This window comes from Mus musculus, chromosome 1, assembly GCF_000001635.26.
Source record: "Mus musculus strain C57BL/6J chromosome 1, GRCm38.p6 C57BL/6J".
NCBI lineage: Eukaryota > Metazoa > Chordata > Mammalia > Rodentia > Muridae > Mus > Mus musculus.
Window position 1 is genome coordinate 119,858,963 of NC_000067.6, and position 19,806 is coordinate 119,878,768.

General features: G+C 45.0%; 1 pseudogene; it reads left to right on the top strand.

Moving 5' to 3' along the window:
* Positions 1-15,818: 15,818 nt before the first annotated feature.
* On the top strand, positions 15,819-16,048 carry Gm29658 (annotated as a pseudogene).
* Positions 16,049-19,806: the final 3,758 nt, after the last annotated feature.

Genomic DNA, 19,806 nt, shown 5'->3' on the forward strand with positions numbered 1-19,806 from the left:
TTTCATGTCATCGATACATATATGAGTGTATGTATGTCAAAAGTCTAGGACCCACAGATGAGAGAAAACATGATATTTGTCTTTCTGAAATGACTTAATTCTCTTAAAATGATTTCCTCCAGTTCTACCCATTTTTCTGCAAATGACATAACTTTATTCTTCTTTATGGATAAAAAAATCTATCATCTACCTATCTGTCTATCCTCTATCAATCATCTATTTATCTAATCTGCTATCTATCTATCTACCTACCTACCTATCATCTGTCTATCTATCTTCTTCCTATCTACCATCACGTTTTCCTTACCCACTCCCCTGTTGATGGACACTCAGGCTGGTCCCCTAGCTTGGCAGCTATGACTGGTGCTGCATTTTGCTGTATGACAGACATTCTTCCTCACTTGTTCTGTGTTGGGCATAGATGCCGCTTTGGCTTCTTCCTCTGTTGCTTCTCCTCAGCTACAAGAAATGTATGTGGAGCAAAACACAAACATTTCAGAAAAATTAATTACCAAAACAAAGTCATACAGGCTTTTTATAAAAAGAATCAGTGAGTCAGAGTTGGCAATAGAGCTCCGTGGTGGAGCTCCCCGCATATGTAGGGCCCTCTACCTCTGCAAATAGTCCAACAAAAACGTGTCTGTTTCTCAGTTGCATGGCCAATAGCTGCTGGAAGTAGTTTAAGGGTAGAAGGGATTGTTTGGGCTCCGGTTTAAGAAGGAGTTGATACAGCTCATTGTGGTAGGGAAAACACAGTAGAAGATGTCCTCAGACAGGAAGTGGAGAATGGACAGGAAGCTGGTCTGGACTCTCAAACCTCAAGGCCCACCCCCCAGTGAATCACTTCCTCTCAAGGAGGCTCCACCTCCTAAAGATCCCAAAATCTGTATTATTGCCATAGTATAATTGGGCATCAAGTGTTCCGACTCGAGAGCTTGTGGGAAGACTTTTCACATACTAACCACTACAATAAACATATCAAAGAACGGTATACAAATGTGAACAGCTCAACTCCTCAGGGGTAGAAAACCTGAGGCCCTATCTTACTCTTTCCAGCTACTACGGAGGTAAGCCAGGAAGGAAAGCCCAAATGAGGCTGGTGGCAGAGATGAGACATGGGAGGTTTTTTTTAGAAAGGTTGGGGTAGCAGGAGTCGAGTCGGGTGGGAGAGCAATTATCTGCTTATTTCACAAAGGCCACTGTGATTAGATCTGGGGCATGGACAAGGAAAACAATGGATACAAGACACTTTCAAACATTTATAATAGGCCAGAGAGTTGTGTGTTTGGGTCTGTGTGGGGATGGCAGCATAAAAGAGGCTAAGAGATAAACATTAGCACGGGTCATAAGAACATTGTGTGGACACAGGTGATAATGTTCTCCTGTTGGCTGCCGTTCTGTTTTCTCCCAATCTCCTTCTGTGATTTCAGTTACCCATCGTGGTCTGAAAATATGTTTGGGAGTTTACTTATTTTTGAAGCAAGGTCTCCTATATCTTGGGCTGGCCTTGAACTTACTCTATAACCAAAGATGACCTTGAACTCTGATACTCTTGCTTCTTCTTCCTAAGTGCTGGGATTGCAAGAACACCACACAAGGTTTATGAAGCACTGGGGGTGAAACCCAGAGCTTCATGCCTGCTAAGCACACACTCTACTGAGCCATAGCCCAATCCTAATTCACATTTTTAAAATGTTTATTATTATATTTAGTTATTTGTATGCATTTTGTGTATGTGCATGCACATATATGTGTCACAGCACATGTCATTGAGTCTTGGGAATATGCTTCACTGCCTCCCCAGTGTTGGTATTAAAAGCACATGCTGCCACACCTGGCTTCTTTCATATGTGTTGGAGATAGAACCCCGGTCCTCGTGTTTGTGTGGCAGACACTTCACCAACCAAGCCATCTCCCCTACCCCTAAGTTATAAATTAAACTTTATCACAGATACGCATGCATCTGGAAAAGTCAGTCTACCCAGGTTGAGCATTATCTCTGCAGTTTCCAGCATCCACTGAAGGTGATTCAGCCAAGGAAGGAGCCCCATGACACAAACCCTGGTATAGAAGAATAGGCTGTGAGTAGACCAACTAGAAACGGGCTCTTGGATCTCAGAGGAAAGCCAAGGAAGAGTAATGTGCTGGGTCAAGGAAAGATAGCCTCCAGAGACTATAGAAGGGGTGACGGACCACAGCGTGCACTATGACAAACAGTGTCTTTAGTTACATTTCCTGTTGTTGCATTACAATTCATGCCGACAAAAGAAACTTAAGGAATGATGAGTTCTAAGGCATAACCCGTTATTTGTGTGCATGTATATTTGTGCGGCAGCTGGTTGTAGTGTACCCATAACTGGGAAGTAAAGAGAGCGGGACGCAGCTGCTTGAGAGACTTGCCCCTTTTTCACTCAATCCAGGATACTGGTCCACGGAAAGGTGCCACCCACATTTAGAGTAAGTCTTCCCCCCCTCAATTAACCCAATCTAGAAACTCCCCAATGGGCATGCCCAGAGTCTAACCTAATCTATAAAATCCCTCACAAATGAAGCGAGAAGCTTATTTCTAGGTGATTCTAAATCGTGTTCAGGTAACAATCATTGTTAACCATCACTTGGGGTAAGCAGTGGGCAGGGATGTGTTCAGGGGTTAAGGACATTCACATCCATGCACAACCTCGGTCAGATGGACTTAAACTTATTTTTGTTTCAATTTATGGTTCTGTGTATGTGTGCACACATGCACACCTGTGTGCCTGTGTATGTGTAAGAATGTGTACCTATAGAGGTAAGGGAGCAACCCTATGGTTTCAGACCTCATGTGCCTTCCGCTTTTTGTTTGAGATGGGTGAATTTGGACACATAGGCCAGGCTAGATGGCCCATCTTCAACTCCTATCTCACCAGGGACAAGATTATAAGCAGGAACCAACTCAGTGGGCTTTCTGCCTGGGTTCTAGTGATGAAGCCCAGGACCTTGTGCTTCTTTTCATCAAATCTCCCTTGCCTGGTGTTGGCAGTTCATTTCAGAACTGATTTGCTTCACCATAGAAGCTATTTAACAGCTTAAAATGTAACAGTATGGTCCCTGGTGTTTATTGATTTCTTACTTCTTTAAGTACATTATGATGTTTCTCTTGCACTTCTCCCTGGCTCTGTGAGAGGTTCCATTATTTGCTCCTTGTTAAAGAGGAGGAGCCCAGGACCTAGGGTTGAGAAATGCCGAGGGTCACAGCTAGCAGGCATAGGAGACAGACTTCTGAGATAAGCAGGTGTGCACTGAGGGGCGTATATCGGTCTTCTTCAGACCTTTGAGGAGTTCTTTCAGATGTTACTGCCTTTTAAACTCGAGACTCTGAGTAAGCAGCCCCCAGAGCTACCATTGGGAAATACATCTGTCAGAAATGCATTGTGGGGACAGGGGATGTAGCTCAGCAAGCATGAAGCCCTGGGTTCCATCCCCAGCACCCTGTAAACTGGCATGAACGGGGTGTGCTGGCATTTGCCTGTAATCCCAGAACTCAGAAAGTGGAAACAGAAGAATCAGAATTCAAGGTCAGCCCTTTCTACATAGTGAGCTCACAGCAGGATAGAGTATCTAGCTAGTTCTTGTAGAAAAGAGGATTGCATTTTTACAATGATCAAACACTTTTATTGAATCCATATTGACTATAACAAGATTACTGAAAGTATTGGCTAATTTATACATATATACATATTCCTTGTAATTTTTTTGATGTGAGGCTAGCCTTTAATGGGTGAGCCTGTTCACGTATTTTTTCTTTTTAATTACATCATATATATTTGAGCATGGTCTTTCCTCTCCCACAGATCTTCAAGATTCTCTCTACCCACCTGGCTGCAAGTTCCCTCTCTCTCTCTCTCAAACAAACAAACAAACAAACAAACAAACCTCAAATCAAAACTAACACACACACACTCAATAAGACAAAAGTATTAAAAGAAAACAGAAAAAAAGCACAGAAAACCAAAACAACAACAAACACTACTACTACTACTACTACTACTACTACTACTACTACTACTACTACTACTACTGGGTATTGGCCCACCCTGTGATGTGGTTGATATACCCAGTGACATTGTATTGGAGAAAAACTAATTTTTCCTTTCCCAGCAAGAATTAATTCCAAATGGCTTCTTGGTTACGAGTGGGACTTTGTGTCTACTCAGAGCAACATATTGGGTTTGTTTTGTTTTGTTTTGTTTGTCTTTTGAGACAGGGTTCCAGGTAGCTCAGGATAGCCTCCAACTTGGTATGTAGCTGCACATGACTTTGAACTTCTGATCCTCCTGCCTCCACCTCCTGAGTGCTGGGGTCTCAAGAGAGTCAATGTGCCTAGCTTCAGTACTTACTTTTGAGAGAGGACCTTATGCTGCTTGGGCCACTCTTGAGTTTCCAGGCTCAGCAGTGTCACTTCAGCAGGTACTACAAGGCCCATCTGAAGCTGACTCAGAAAGGGCAAAGTTAGGCATCAATCCTGGGCGATGTTCCCCACACTTAACTGTAGTGTATAATTTAGACGCATACATAAGAATTGCTGTTCTGAGAAAGACCCACAATTACTGAAATGAAACTTCTTTCTTCCTAAAATGTGGGTGCAAAGGGCTCCCAGGCCCACCCATGCTCTGGTTTTCTTCCCATCTCCTAGAGTGACTTAAAAGTTTATTTTTCCCCTCCTTCCCCATCTGCATCTCTCTGGCACAGCTGGAAACAGCATCTCTGGGGGGCTCGGTCTCCCTCCTTCTGCTCTCTGTCAGTGCTCTGTGGTTTCCCTCATTCCAGACTCTTCCCCAACCTGCCTTCGGAAGGAAACCCAGAAGTATTTTTAAACATAATTTGGAGGCTTCCAAATAAAACAAATATCATAATTGCCTGTGGGTTACAAGTCCTAGCTTGGCAGTGGGCAGACCAGGGACAGAGAGTCAACACGGCAGCTGCTGGGCACTTGTAGGGCCTCCATGGCTGTGTGAGCCTGGCTTGAGTTTCGTTCTCTTCTCACAGTCCCCTTCTCTTCCTCCTTTTCTTCTTCCTCCTCCTTCTTTTCCTCTTCTCTTCGCACCAATTGGCTGGACTGCTACCCAGCAAGCTTGAGGAATCTGGCTGTCTTTCCTTCCTTGGCACAGTGGTTACACAAGTCTGTGCTGTCATGAGCAGCTCTTTTGCATAGATGCTGGGAATGGAACCAGCAAGTTTAGGAAGGAAGGAAGAGAAGAAAAGGGCCATCATACAAATTATATAGTCTATTGTCCCCCTTGCTCTGCCCCCATCCTTATGTACATGCACGTTTGGAGTCAGTAAAGAAATGTGGTATACACACAGTGGAATGAATTTCATTCAACCATAAAGAATGAAGCTACATCATTTACAAGGAAATGGATGCAACTGGAGGTAATCATATCAGGTGAACAAAACCAGTCTCAGAAAAGCAAATGTTACATCCATCTTTCCCCTCATTTGTAAGTTGATGTTATGCAAGGGAAGTCCCCTGGGGCGCAAAGAATGGAGAGCATTAAGGATGAGCGATAAGAGGAGCTGTCCAGTAGGCCCTTGACAAAAGTTAGGGGCCTTTCAAGTACTTAGAAGCAAACCCCTGTGATGCGTCCAAGTTTCAGTGTGTGTGTGTGTGTGTGTGTGTGTGTGTGTGTGTGTGTGTGTGTGTGATAGAACAACCTTAAGTGTTCTCCACCTCAGGTATATCAGGTGTACCCCACCTTTTGTTTGGTACAGGGTTTCTCATTGCTGGCAAGTCTGCCACATGCGCCTAGCTCATTGGCCTGCAAGCTTGCAAGGGTCCTCCTGTCTTCACTTCTGATCCTGCTCTGCTGGGATTAATGGCTCACACTAACACACTCTGCTTTCTACAAAAGTCGGGAGCATTTCATGCTTGCAGGGCAAATACTTTGGCCATTGAGCTTTACTGACTGAACTTTCTGTGGGACTGTATTATAAAGCTGACTTGGTTTCAGCTGGCCTGGGTGGGGGCTAAGCTTCTGGATTCCCCATAGCTCTCAGGTGTTGTTCTCTGATGCACTGGGGCCTCAGGGAGGTGGAAGGTCATGCAGGCTGTGGGAACAGCCAGTGTGAATGGAGTTAGCCAAGGGCAAGGGTCTAAAGCATGGAGCATTTGTCAACCTGTGGTTCAAATGACCCTTTCACAGGGACCAAACATCAGATATTATCCTGCATATCATATATTTATATTACAATTCATACAGGAGAAAATTACAGTTATGAAGTAGCAACCAAAATAATTTTATGGTTAGGGTTACCACAAGATGCAGAACTGCATTACACTGCATTAGGAAGTTTGAAAGCCATTGAGCTAGGGGGGACTAATCCACACTGGTTGAGAGGATTGGCAGATGAAGTTCACAAAGTTCCAGAAAGTTCCTAATGGCCCCTGGAAAAGCTGGAACATAGAAGGCAAACTGAGTGGGTCCCATTGTGTCAGGTCTTACAGAGACGCTTTCCGAGCTGACCTGCATAGCTGCATTCCCAAAGCCATGTGAACATTAATTACTCCATGCATCTGATGGATGGCTTGACGCAAAGTGACGGGGACAGCACTTTGTCTTGCTTGTATAATGCCCAGCTGGCACTTGCTTTAGCTTTAGCGCACTACACCCTGTCATGTGATTTGTCTGGTCAATGTGACAGGGTGTAACATCTTTTACATTACTTGAGTGTAACATCTCGTGGAAGATGAGCAAATCTCCTAGCCTGATCTGACTAAAGAAGGTAGAATAACAGGGCCCTAAGAACGTCCACTTTCTAATCCCCAGAGCCTAAGAGTTTGTTCTCAGATATGAGTTTGTAATGAGTCCCTTGCAAACGGGACTTTGTGGATGCAATCAAGTTAGGATTTTTACACAAGAAGATTATCCAGGTAGGCTCCACTGAATCACACAGGGGCCAGGGATGTGGCTCAGTCGGTAAAATGCTTTCTGTGCAAACATGAGGACCTGAGTTCAGATCTCCAGCACTCATAGAAAAAGCATGGCATGGTGGCATATGTACATAACTCCAGTGTGAAAACACAGGGGGATTCCTGGGGCTTCCTGGCTAGCTTGCTGAACTGATGAGGTTCTGGTTCAGTGAAATAAGGTGGAGAGTGAGGAAGGAAGATACCGGTCATTGGCATCCACATACATGCACACATACTCGTGTATGTGTACCAGCACGTGAGCATATATACACATATGCACATATACACATATACACACATACACACACATACATACATGCATATACACACAAACATATACACAAATTCACACACATACACACAAATACACACATATACATATATACACACATACACATGTTCACATATACACAAATATTCACATATATACATATATACAATATACACACATACACGCATATACATACACATACACACATATACACATACACACATATACACACACACACACAAATTATTCCCCTTGGAAACAGGTATGATGACATATATCTGTGATCTCAGTACTGGGAACAGTGACAGGAGAATCACTGAGGTTGGTGGCTAGCCAGTCTAGCTGAATCAGTGATCAATGAGAGACCTTGCCCCCAAAGAAAGGCCAGTAAGAAGGACCATTAACCTGAGTTTATCCCAGAATCTACCTGGTAGAGATGGCATGTACTAATGCCTGGAGTTGACTTTTGATCTCCACATGTCCATGAACCTGAGCGCACAGAAGTGCACAGACATACACAAATGCATATCATGCATATATATCCACAAAAAAATCTATGGGTGTGTGTAAAAAATAAAATAAGGTGGAATGAAATGTAAATCTTTTCTGTAGTATCGAAGGCCAGTATCCAGTTTTCACCAGACAACAATGATGTCTTACAACTCACCCCCAGCAGAATATCAGCTTTATTTTATTTATAAACATTTCTCTGGCATTAGAGTTCTGCATTTTAATTTAATAATGAACTCTCACAAGTTACTCCAATGCAATGGAAAACTAGTTTAATAGCAGGCAAACAGCAACACAAAAAATAATATAGTGAGGACACCCACATGCATACATGTGTGCATGCACACACAAACACACACATGCACACACGCAAATAAAGCAAGTTAGGCCGAAAGCTAGAGGACCATGGCTGGCTGTGGTCTTAGGCAGAGGTGTGGCAGAAGAAAAGATACAGGTTTGGCATGATGAGACAGGGCCTGCTGCTGTTTCTGGGATGTCTCTAGTACATAGCTAAGATGCCTCCCCGGGGGCTGACAGCCTGCAGGAAAAGGTGCCTTAGCCTCATGGAACTGAATTCTGCTCAGTGACAAGAAAATGGACCTGTCCCTGAATCTCCTGTGGCCCTGGAGGCTGCTGGCCTACAAAAGTATGTGTTGATAAACAGCATTGTGGGAAGTCACTGAATGTGGGGTGTTTAATTGTGGGGAGCACTGGAAAGCATGTACCCTATCCAGAAGGACTTCCCATGTCTTTTTCAAAGAATGGCCTTATGTCTTCCTGGAAAACCAGCTTCCCAACATTGTCACACCCAGCCGCTTCACTCCCTAGAAGCAGTTGCTGTTTTCTGAGAACAATGGTTTGCCTGTCTGTCTGAGAACAGACTGGGAAATACACTTTGCAAAGTGTCCTGAGTCTGAATTACAGGCAGGTTGGTCTTGTGACGATGCCTCTGCCCTTTCTCCCCAGTGCCTGAGGTGCTTCCTACCTAAAAAGCCACTCCATGCTTTTTAATATTTATTTTATTTTTAAATTCTCTCTCTCTCCTTCTCTCCCTCTCCTGTTCTTGCTCTCTCCCTCCCTCCTTCCTTCTGTCTGAGAGAAAGAAGGGGGGGGAGAGGGAGGGGAAGAGAAGAGACAGAATTCCAGACAGAGACAGAGAGATAGACAGAGAAAGAGACATGGGTGATTGCAGGTGCCAGCAGAAGCCAGAAGTATTACATCCCCCTTGGGCTGGAGTTACAGGCTGTTAGTTTCTGGTAGGAACAGGATTCTGGTCTTTTGAAAGAGCAATACATCTCTTAACCACTGAGCTACCTCTCCAGCCCCTTTGTTTCTGTTTTAATTTGCTTTTAATTTTATGTGTATGTGCTTCTTGTGTATGGGAAGTGGTGTGAGGACAATCTCAGATGTTGTTCCTCGGGACCGTTCCCACTTTGTTTGAGACAAGGTCTCTCATTGGTCTGAAACTTCATCAAATAGCTGGGCTAGCAGGCTACCAAGCCTCAGGGATCTACCTGTCTCTACCCCTCATCCCACTCCCCCGGTCTCTCTATCATAGGGACCACAGCTGTGTACCAGTACGCTGGCCTTTTACTTGGGCTATGGGGCGTTGAACTCAGCTCCTCATGCCGTGTTATCTCCCAAATCCTGTGGAAGAAAACCTTAAGGGGGACATCTCCTGCAACTACCCTTGAATCTGAAACTAGGCAAAACACCCAAGATCGTAACTAATAAGAAAGGAAAGTTTGTTTTGCCCGCAGTTTCTGAAAATTGGTGCACGGTTCCTTGGCTCTGTTTCTTTGGGCCTGTAACAACACAATATATTATGAAGGACAGTGTAGAAGAGGACTGTCTGCCTCATAGTGGCCTGGAAGGAGGGGACATAAGGAGTGACTGGGGTTCCAATATGTCAACCAAGGGCATGCCTCCTATAACCTCAGCTCCTCCCACCAGTGCCATGCCTTGGTGACCAAACTTTTGGCATCTGGGCTTTGGAGAACATTTGAGGCTCAAACTATAGTACAGGGTTTACTTTGGTTCTTCCTTATAGGCTAACCCCCGCCCCACCCCCTACCCCCTCCATCTTCGGGCGTTGGCCTAGGGACTGATATGCTCGCGGAGTTTTGGTCTGGTCTCTGCGGGGGAGAATAGCAGACAGTGTTCACCCTGGGAACTGAGTCCTAAAGTGGCTCCTTGACCCCACAGAAGCCTCTACCCTGGAGTCTCCCACAGCAGGCCCCCAGCTGCCAATCTTCCCTGCAGCCCATTTCTCTCCTGCAAAGCTGGTCTGAGCTGTTCTGGGATGATTAATGCTGATCCTGTCTTTCCATTCTGCACGGTGCCTTTTCAAGCTGTGTTCAGAGAAAGGGCTTGGCCATCTGCAGGGGACCTGTGCGGAAATGTGGGGAAATGACCGTGCATTTATTTATGTCGTCCATTGTTAGCTAAGAATATCCAGGTGGTCTAATAATGGAGGTACCAAGAAAGGAAAAGGGCTGGGCGGTGGGAAGGGTGCTGGGTTTCGGGGTCAGCGTAAGCCCCACAGCTGAGCTGAAGAAACTTCCGCAAGTTGCTTTTAGTTCTTTGGCCCCAGTTTCTTCCTCTGGGGAAAATAAAAAGCTGATTATCACTGACTCTTGCAGACTATTACAGGGATATAATGAGAACCTGTGGACAGGATCTATACAGTCCCCCCATTCTCCCCAGCCAAACAGCCAGGGACAGATGAAGAGACACCCTAAGGGATGTCACTGTCTTAGGCTTCCCACCTGCTGGCACAGAACCTATAAGCAACACCCTTCACCCATACTTTGAACATTGATATTGTTTGCAGCTGCTGGTGATGTCTCTGGAGAACCTATATGCCATCCTTTTGTAAGTAACTGGCTGAGAGAGCCCTCCCCATAGCTGCTACATCTACTTCAAGTTTAGGGTAACAGAGCTGCCAAACTGAAGAGGTGCCAGTCATGGCGTTACCCATCTTTAACCCGGGGAAAGGAGAGTGAGGAGGGAGAGGAGAGGGAAAAGGGGTCAAAACAAGTTGCTGGTGGGGAAAGGGCGTGGTGGGTGACATGTTTGTGATGCTTATCTGAGGACCCGAGTTGGATCCCCATCACATTCATAAAAAGCCAGTGCTGTAATTCCAGGGATGGATGGAGGTGGTGCCAGTAAGCCTGCCCCTGTACACACGAACCAAGAAAGGATGTGCAGAGATTTTAACGATGAATTCATTAAAAAAAAATGGTTTTGGAGAGTTGGAAGACGTGTCAGAAGGTAAAGGTGATAGCTGCTAAGGCTGATGATCCGTGTTTGCTCCTCAAAACACGCACAATGGAAGGAGAAAACCAACTCCTGAGGGTTGTCCTCTGGTCTCCATACATGTTCTGTAGCATGCATATGCCTCCCCACAAAAGAAATAAACATAATAATAGTTTTTGAGACAAGGTCTCACTATGTTGCCCTTGGCTGGCCTTGAACTCAGAAATCTATCTCCCTCTGCCTTCCAAGTGCTGAGATGAAAGACCTTTACCACCATGCCCAGCTCTAAAGATTTTTAAATAAGCTTCTCTAACAATAAAGGATTATGATGGTTAGCACTGTCAGCTTAACAGACTCTAGAATCACCGAGGAGATGGGCCTCTGGGCATGCCTGTGGAAAATTACCTTGACTGCATTAATTCAAGTGGGGAAAGTCCACTGTGGGCGGTACCATTCCCTGGGATAAGATCCTAGACTGTGTCAATGGAGTAAGAGCTGCCCACCACAGCTGTAGCACTCATTCATTCCTCCTCTGCTTGACTGTGGATGTGATGTGGCCAACTGCCTCACACTCCTGCCACCTTGACGTCCCTCCATGATGACTGTGCCCTTGAACTGGGAGCCATAACAAATCCTTTCTCCCTCCCTTAAGACAATTACAGGAAAAGAAACTAAGACATTGTTTATCTAATCTAAATCAGCCAGCATCACTTTAATAGTTAAGTGTTGCATTTGAAGCTTGTAGAAAGTTAGTTACAAAGACAAAATATTTTCTGCATAGGCTTGAAAGATGGCTAAACACTGAAGAACACTGGCTGTTATTCTAGAGGACCAGGGTTGGATTCCCAGCATCCACATGATGTCTCATAACCAACTGTAACTCTAGTTCCAAGGGATCTGGCACCAACTTCTTGCCTCAGCAGGCACTGCATGCATGAGGAATATATCATATACTCAAACAAAATACCCAAACACAAAAAAATGAAAAACATTTCCTGCATAGTGTTAAGTAAAACAAAAGCAAGAGACAAAATTGCACAGACATTTTGATTTCATACTATAATAAGTCTGCATGTTCTGGAAAGTTGTAGAATATAGACTATTTTAAAAGGAACAGTGTAGGGCTGGAGAGATGCCTCAGTGGTTAAGAGCACTGACTGCTCTTCCAAAGGTCCTGAGTTCAAATCCCAGCAACCACATGGTGGCTCACAACCACCCAAAATGAGATCTGACGCCCTCTTCTGGTGTGTCTGAAGACAGCTACAGTGTACTTAGATATATTAATAAATAAAACTTAAAAAAAAAAAGAGCCAGGCAGTGGCGCACACCTTTGATCCCAGCACTTGGGAGGCAGAGGCAGGTGGATTTCTGAGTTTGAGGCCAGCCTGGTCTATAGAGTGAGTTCCAGGACAGCCAGGGCTATACAGAGAAAACCTGTCTCAAAACAAACAAACAAACAAAAAGTAACAGTTTAAGGCTAGAGATGTGGCTACTTGTGTTTGCATAGCATGCTTAAGGCCTTGGAGTCATTCCCAGAACCACAACACATAAAATTCGTTTCTCTAGGGGCCAGCAAGATGGCTTAATGGGTAAAGGCACTTGCCACCAAGTCTGATACCTGGTAACCTGAGTCTGATCCCAGGGATCCATGTTTGGAAAAGAGAACTGGTTCTGGCCTACACACATGCCATGCCATGGTAGACATGTCTCCCACCTCCCACATAAATAAATCAATATAATAAAATTAATGTCTCTCTCTCTCATATGTACCATGACAATGATATAGAGCTATTTATGGTTCTGTCTATGTCTCTGTCTATCTGTCTGTCTCTGTGCTGTTTGGTATATGTACATTTATCACGTGTGGAGGAAAGGAGGGCTTCAGGTTCTCTCCTGTATCACCCCTCTTCTTTATTCATTTGTAACAACCTCTTACCCTGTAGCTAGGCTAGGCCCCATCCATCCTCCTGTCTCTGTCTCCGACAGTACTGTGCTTATAAACATTGATGTACTCTTGCCCAACAGTTACATGTATGCTGGGGATTTGAACTCAGGTCCTCAGGTTTGTGCAGCAGACATTTTCACTCACTGAGCTATCTTCTCATCCCTGTTACATCACTGCTAGTGGTTGCATGGTATCTCATGGTTTATATGATCTGAAATGTAACTATTATAAAGTATTCAAATGACTTCTGGTCATTTCTCATTCCCAGTATACTTCAAAGAGTAATTTTCTCGTTAATATTGAATTAGCTCTTCACTTATTTCCTCAGGATAAATTCCTAGAAGTGAAACTGTTGCTCAAAAGCATTTTTAGAGCTTTTGAAATTTATTGCTAAATGACCTTCCCCAGAGACTATCAATTTGCCCTCTCACCGACAGCCTGTGAAGGCATGCTCCCTCTTTAGTGGTTTTGGCAGCATTAGCTCTCCCATTTGCTTTGAAATTAATAAAATAAATCATGAACATGTATGACTATAGACAGGTATGAAACTTTAAAATGTTTTGTTAAGCAATCACAGCTTGCTACAGGGTCGAGAGCAGGTAACATGCATTATGTAGTCACCATGGCCACCAGTATATGACAGGAGTTAATTCCTTTCATATTCCAGGTGATTCTATAAGGTAGGTACACTATCAACTCATCTCACATTTGAACAAAGAGAGGCACAGAAATGTTAAAATGAGCTATGGTCTGAGTGTGTCTTCCAAAGTGCTGTGGACCAGGAGCCTGGTCCTAAGCGAGAGAGCATAGTGGAAGGCCCTTGGGAGCATAAGCGTCACAGTGTAATCTAGGTCTCGCAGGAATCCATTTTCTCTCTGGCTTCCTTTCTCACCATGTGATCTTTCCTTCTCTTATGCCCTTCCTCTACTGGGGAGACATCCACCAGGAGGTCACCTCCAAAGTCAAGTCAATGAAGGATGCCTTTGAATCTTCAGAGCCTTGAGACAGGAAAACTTCATCTCTTTATAAAATATCCAGACATTTCACTACAGTAACAACATGACTAAACCAACAATGTAACATGGTCCAAGGTAATGAGGGGTGAACTACTCACCACAGGGTACAGCCTACATCACACTATGCAGTTGCTTTTTTGACAGTCCCAGTTGAGGTTGCTAAGCACCAGGAAGATCTTTCAGGTCAGGATTCATGATGGCACTCTATATTAGACATCAATCTCTAGAGAAGAATAGAAGAAACAGAATGTGAATATATTGGGCTGAAGAGATAGCCTAATAGATAAAGTGCTCATCTCCCAGGCATTAGGACTTGAGATCAAAACCCAGAAAGTGTGCTAAAAGGCTAGGCATGGTGGTACACCCTTGTGTAGTGAGAATTCTGGAATTTTGGTTTCTTTAAAAACCACAGAAATATTATAAGAACATGTTTGTTTTACTCCCGAGTGTGGGATACGGGCCTGCTTTGCAGCAGCTGACTATGATTTGTCTCGTGCTCTAGCAGAGGCATGGTTTTGCCAGCCTTAGATAGTTTCTGCGATTGTGTGACTTTTGGAACTCTAGCAACGTTTCAGAGGGTACCTAAATACTAGGGCCCCAAGAGGTAGTGTGAGTGGTTATGGGTTGTTCAGGGGCTGTGGGTTGTGGTTTGTTTGTTAGTAGTTGTGCTCAAAGAAGAAACAAGAAGAAAGAAATTAGATTTAGATCTCTCTCTCTCTCTCTCTCTCTCTCTCTCTCCCCTACCCTCTTCTTTCTCTCCTATCTAGTGATAGGGGATGAAACATGGAGGGAGAAATAAAGGGTGGAAAAAAAGAACCCACAAAGTAGCAAAGAATAACTTTGAGCATTAAAATAACTTTGAGAAGGGCTAGAGCTCAGCAATCTGACTTGCCCTTTTGGAGGAAGTCTCAGTCTAAGCAGAGATCCCTGAGCCAGCACTGAGAGAATGCCAAGAATCTGTATCAGAAGCTGGAAATGACATGTTATTTGGTAATGTGCTTGCCTTGTGAGCATGAGGGTCTGAGTTCCATCCCCAGATCCCATGTTTTCTGGTGATAGACTGATTATATTGTCCACTTGACACAAGCTAGAGTTATCAGGGAAGAGGAACCTCCATTGAGAAAGTGCTTCTATCAGATTGCCTGTAGTAAGTCTGTAGGTTCCTTCCTTGATTAAGGATTAATATGGATGGGCCCAGCCCACAGTGGTAAGTGAGAGGGCCTGCATAGGTGTTCTTGGTGGATGGGAAAAAGCAGGCTGAGTCGATGAGCCATGAGAAACAGGACACTAATGATAAGCTGTGTTTCTCAGTGGCCTCTGGATTAGTTCCTACATTCAGGTGCCTGTCTTGGGTTCCTGCCCTAACTTTCCTCAGTGATGAAGTGTGATCTGAGAGCTTTAAGTTGAAATAAACCCTAAGTTGCTTTTTCTCATAGTGTTTTATTATAGCACCATGTTATATTTGTTTGTTTGTTTTGTTTTGTTTTGTTTTAAAGCCAGGTGTGACAGTGCGCACTTGTAATCTCAGCCTTGAGGGATAGAGATTGGCAGATCTATGGGGCTTGCTGGTCAGGCAGCTTAAGCTCCATATGAGTGAGAGACCCTATGTCAAACACACACACACACACACACACACACACACACACACACACAACCAACCAACCAACCAACCAATACTTCCCCAAACAAATACACAACAGGAACAACAACAACAATTTGGACAGCACTGGAGAAATAACCAACAGTTAAGACTGTCCACTGGCGTCCACACTATGTCCCTTCCCCACCCAGGATACAGACATACATGTTCACATAAAGAGTCTGTCCCCGACTCCTTCACCATTGTGCCAAGCCTGCTGAGGAGTCGCTATGAGCAAAGCCCACCCTCCCGAACTGAAAAAGTTTATGGACAAGAAGTTGTCATTGAAGTTAAAGGGTGGCAAGCATGTCCAAGTAATACTGAGGGCTTTGATCCCTTTATGAACCTTGTGATTGACAAGTGTGTGGAGATGATAACCAGTGGCCAGTAGAACAACATCGGCATGGTGGTCATCTGAGGAAACAGCGTCATCATTTTAGAAGCCTTGGAAAGAGTCTGACCAGTGTTCCGCAAGCAGTGTGTCCACATCCCTCCCCCAAGGCCTGTTTGGTTGTGATGTAGAATTAGGTCATGTACATTTTCATATGGAACTTTTTGCTAAATAAACTTTTGTGATACTCAGGAAAAAAAAGAAAGCACTTTGTCCCCTGTGGGGACTACACCACTGATAGAGGGCCTGTTTGGGGCATAGAGTTGGCCTTCCAGCTCCAGCTTGCATCAGGGGCTGGGGAGATGAGTCCGTCCTTTCTGTGCTAACATAAGAACCTGAATTAGAAGCCCCAGAACTCACACATAAAAGCTGCACACAGGAGCATGTGGCCTTAATCTCAAGGCTCTTGTGACAAAATAGAAGGTAGGGAAAGGGTACCTGGAAGCTTGCAGGCTGATGAGGTTGCCTGTGCAGCAATCAAATGACAAAAAGACCCTACTTCAAACAAGGTGGAAGGGGAGGACCTACTCCTGAGGTGGTTTTCAAATTTCTACACACACAGACACACAGACACAGACACAGATACAGACAAAGACACACACACACACACACACACACACACAGAGACAAACACACGCACATACACAAACACACGCATACCAAAGGAAAAGGAAAGAAAAGGGTTTTCTACTATACCCCTTGGGTCAGTCCACCAACCCTCCTGATTTCTGGAGATGGTTATGGTTTCAGGACCAGCAACCCATGCTGAAACAAGGTTCTGTTGTTTTCTGCTCTCTCTGAGACAGTGTGTGTGTGTGTGTGTGTGTGTGTGTGTGTGTGTGTGTGGTGTTTGTGGGGTGTCTGTATGTGGGGAGTGTTTCTGTGTGTGGGGAGTGTATCTGTGTGTCTGTCTGTCTGTGGAGGGTTGTCTGTGTGTAGGGGTGTCTGTATGGGGGTTGGGTGTCTGTGGGGAGTGGGGAGGGTCTGTGTGTATGGTATCTCTGTGTGGGGGAAGTGTCTGTAGGGGGTTGTCCAAGGGTCCACTTTTAAGCCATTGGCCCCAGGAAACATTGAATACCGGGTGACACACACCCCAGGGACTCCATGCCAGCCCTGCTACAGTGCCTTCCTTCCCTGTTGTTTTCTCCCTCTGGGCCTGACCTCAAATGGTCCAAAACCAAGCCAGTAAGTATGAGAGGCTTGGAGAGAAAAGCTAGCAAGTCAGACCCAGCCCCGCCCCGCCCCCGCCCCCAACCCCATGCCCAGCAGTGTCAGGGCATGAAGCAGGCTTAGCTTATGGGAGGCTGAGGCTTAGGCTGCAGCTCTGCTCCTTCTAATGTTTACAGTTTGCTTGTATACCCGCCTGAACATTTTAAGTCACTGCAAAGAGACTTGAAAGGGCCCAGAGAGAGTCCCTGAGGGACAAGAAGGAATGCTGGCATAGGGCAGCAGGCAGACTGGGGTTGCTGCTGACTGTCCACTGCTCAGGGAAGCCATTTCTGTGGTTCCTGCATGGAACAACACTGTCTGCCCTGCTCAGGCCTCCTGCCGTGGACCCCACCTTCTTCTCTAAGGGAAGAGTCCATATCCCTTAACTGGCACAACACGGTCCTCTTCATGAATCAGCCCTGTAAACCTGTAGCTTGCCTGCCACGGCAACACGCTGTGATAGGCTCTTTGTATACGTTTTCTTCCTTATAAGGTCCTTATAAATCCCCCTGAGGCTCAGAGAGTAGAAAGAATTTGTCTAACTTTTGAGCAATAGAGGTGACTTGAGACCAGCTTCATCTATATCTGTCACCCAGGCCTTTGTGTACACTAAACACATCCTGTCACTGAGCTATACCCAAGTCCCAGCTTCCATGACAATTTCATACATGTGCATAATGTATTTCTATCATAATTTCTCTTGTCTCCCTCCCACTCCCTCTTCTTCTCACAAGTCCCCAACTACCTTTCGGTCCTTCTTGAGTATGTGTGGCCCACTGAGTTTCATTAGGGTTATGACTACACCACTGAAGGAAGTGGCTCCTCCTCCCCCAACCACCATTAACTGCCCCGAGTTCCTTGGAGACAGGTGGAGACTCAGGAGCTCCAGAATTTAAACAGACACCCCAAATAGCATAAGCAAAAGAGCCCACTTTGGTTTTTTTTCTTGTTATGCAAAAAAGAACAATTCCTGATTTCATGTGGCCAGCTGCCAGCTCCCTTGCTAAGTGGGCATCTTTACACTGGGGTCCTGGTAGGGTAGCTGTTTCCCTCTTTCCAGGCCATAACTACAATGTATAGTGTGTGTGTGTGTGTGTGTGTGTGTGTGTAGGGGCATGTGTATGTTCTTTTCACAGAAATAATATGATAGAGAATTGTAATATGGTAGAGAATTGTTTGGAGTCCAGTGTGGTTACTCTTTAGTTAAGTTGACCCTCATGACCTTGCCTGGGGTTCTACCCACGCTTGATCATGTGATTTCCTGGGAAGAAGAATACATCCTGGATTCTAAATAGCAAAAATCCAAACACACTGTTGGGATGCTGGCTTATTTGTGAGTTAGGGAATGTCTGCTGTAAACTGTTTTATTTTGCATGACAAGAAAAACAAACTAGGCTTTTTGGTTGTGCTATTTGGGGTGTCTGTTTAAAATAAGACCGAAGGGAGGCTGTCTGCCCTTTGTCCATTGGAAAGGCATCAACTTTGGAATCATTAACTTATAGGAGGCCTAGGGATGCGCCCAGTTGGTAAAATGCACGCCTCACATGTCTGAGGGCCTGGGTTTGAGTGCCAGCACTGCAGCGCTCTAGAGGTAGATGCAGGGGGATCAACACCTCATCCCTGAGCTACACAGTGAGCTCCAGGCCATCTGAGGCTAGTGATAAAAAACAAACACAAAACCATTTCAGAGAGTCTGAGGATAACTATGCCATCTTAGCTAGGCTTTTCTATTGCTGTCATAAGATACCATGACCGTAAGCAACTTGGGGAGAAAAAAAGATTCACTTCATCTTATAGATTGCAGACCATCATCCAGGGAAGTCAGGGCAGGAACTCAAAGCAGGAACAAGGAGGCAGGAACTGATATAGAAGCCATAGAGGAGTCACTGCCTACGGTGAGCTCAGTCCTCCAACATCAGTCATCAATCAAGAAAATGCACCATAGACTTGCATGCACACGCGCGCACACCCACACCCACACCCACACCCACATATTTATGTATATATGTGTGTGTGTACATATATATATATATATATAATGTATGACCTGGAGCTGGGTAAATGGCTCATCAGGTAAAGTACAGGCTTGAAACAGTATGAAGACCTGATCCCCAACAGCCATGGAAAAGTGGATGTGGCCACACATCAGTCGCTCCAGCACCCAGGGAAGAGACAGGTGGATTCCTGGATCTCTCTGGTTAGCAAGTCTATCAACTGGTGAGTAAACCTGTTCAGTGAAAGACCCTGTCTCATAAAATAAGGTGGAGAGCAACTGAGAAAGATACAGGAAGTAAATGTCTGGCTCCACGTGCCCACGTGCTCATGAGCTCACATGCACTCTTGCTTGCACTCTCTGTCTTTCTCCCTTGCCCTTTTATTCTCCCTCCACCCCCCAAAGACACACACACACACATCGCATCCCCACACCCCCTCAAACGCACACATGCATATACATATAGGCCAGCTCTAGCCTTAGCCCTCCCCTATGCCAGGCTTATGACCTTGGATGTGCCACTTTAGTCCTCTGGGCATCTACGTCTCAGTCAGGAAAAATTCAGCAGTGATCCTAGAAAACCCTCGCAGATTCTAAGAATCACAGAGACCTTCGGGTGCAGAGT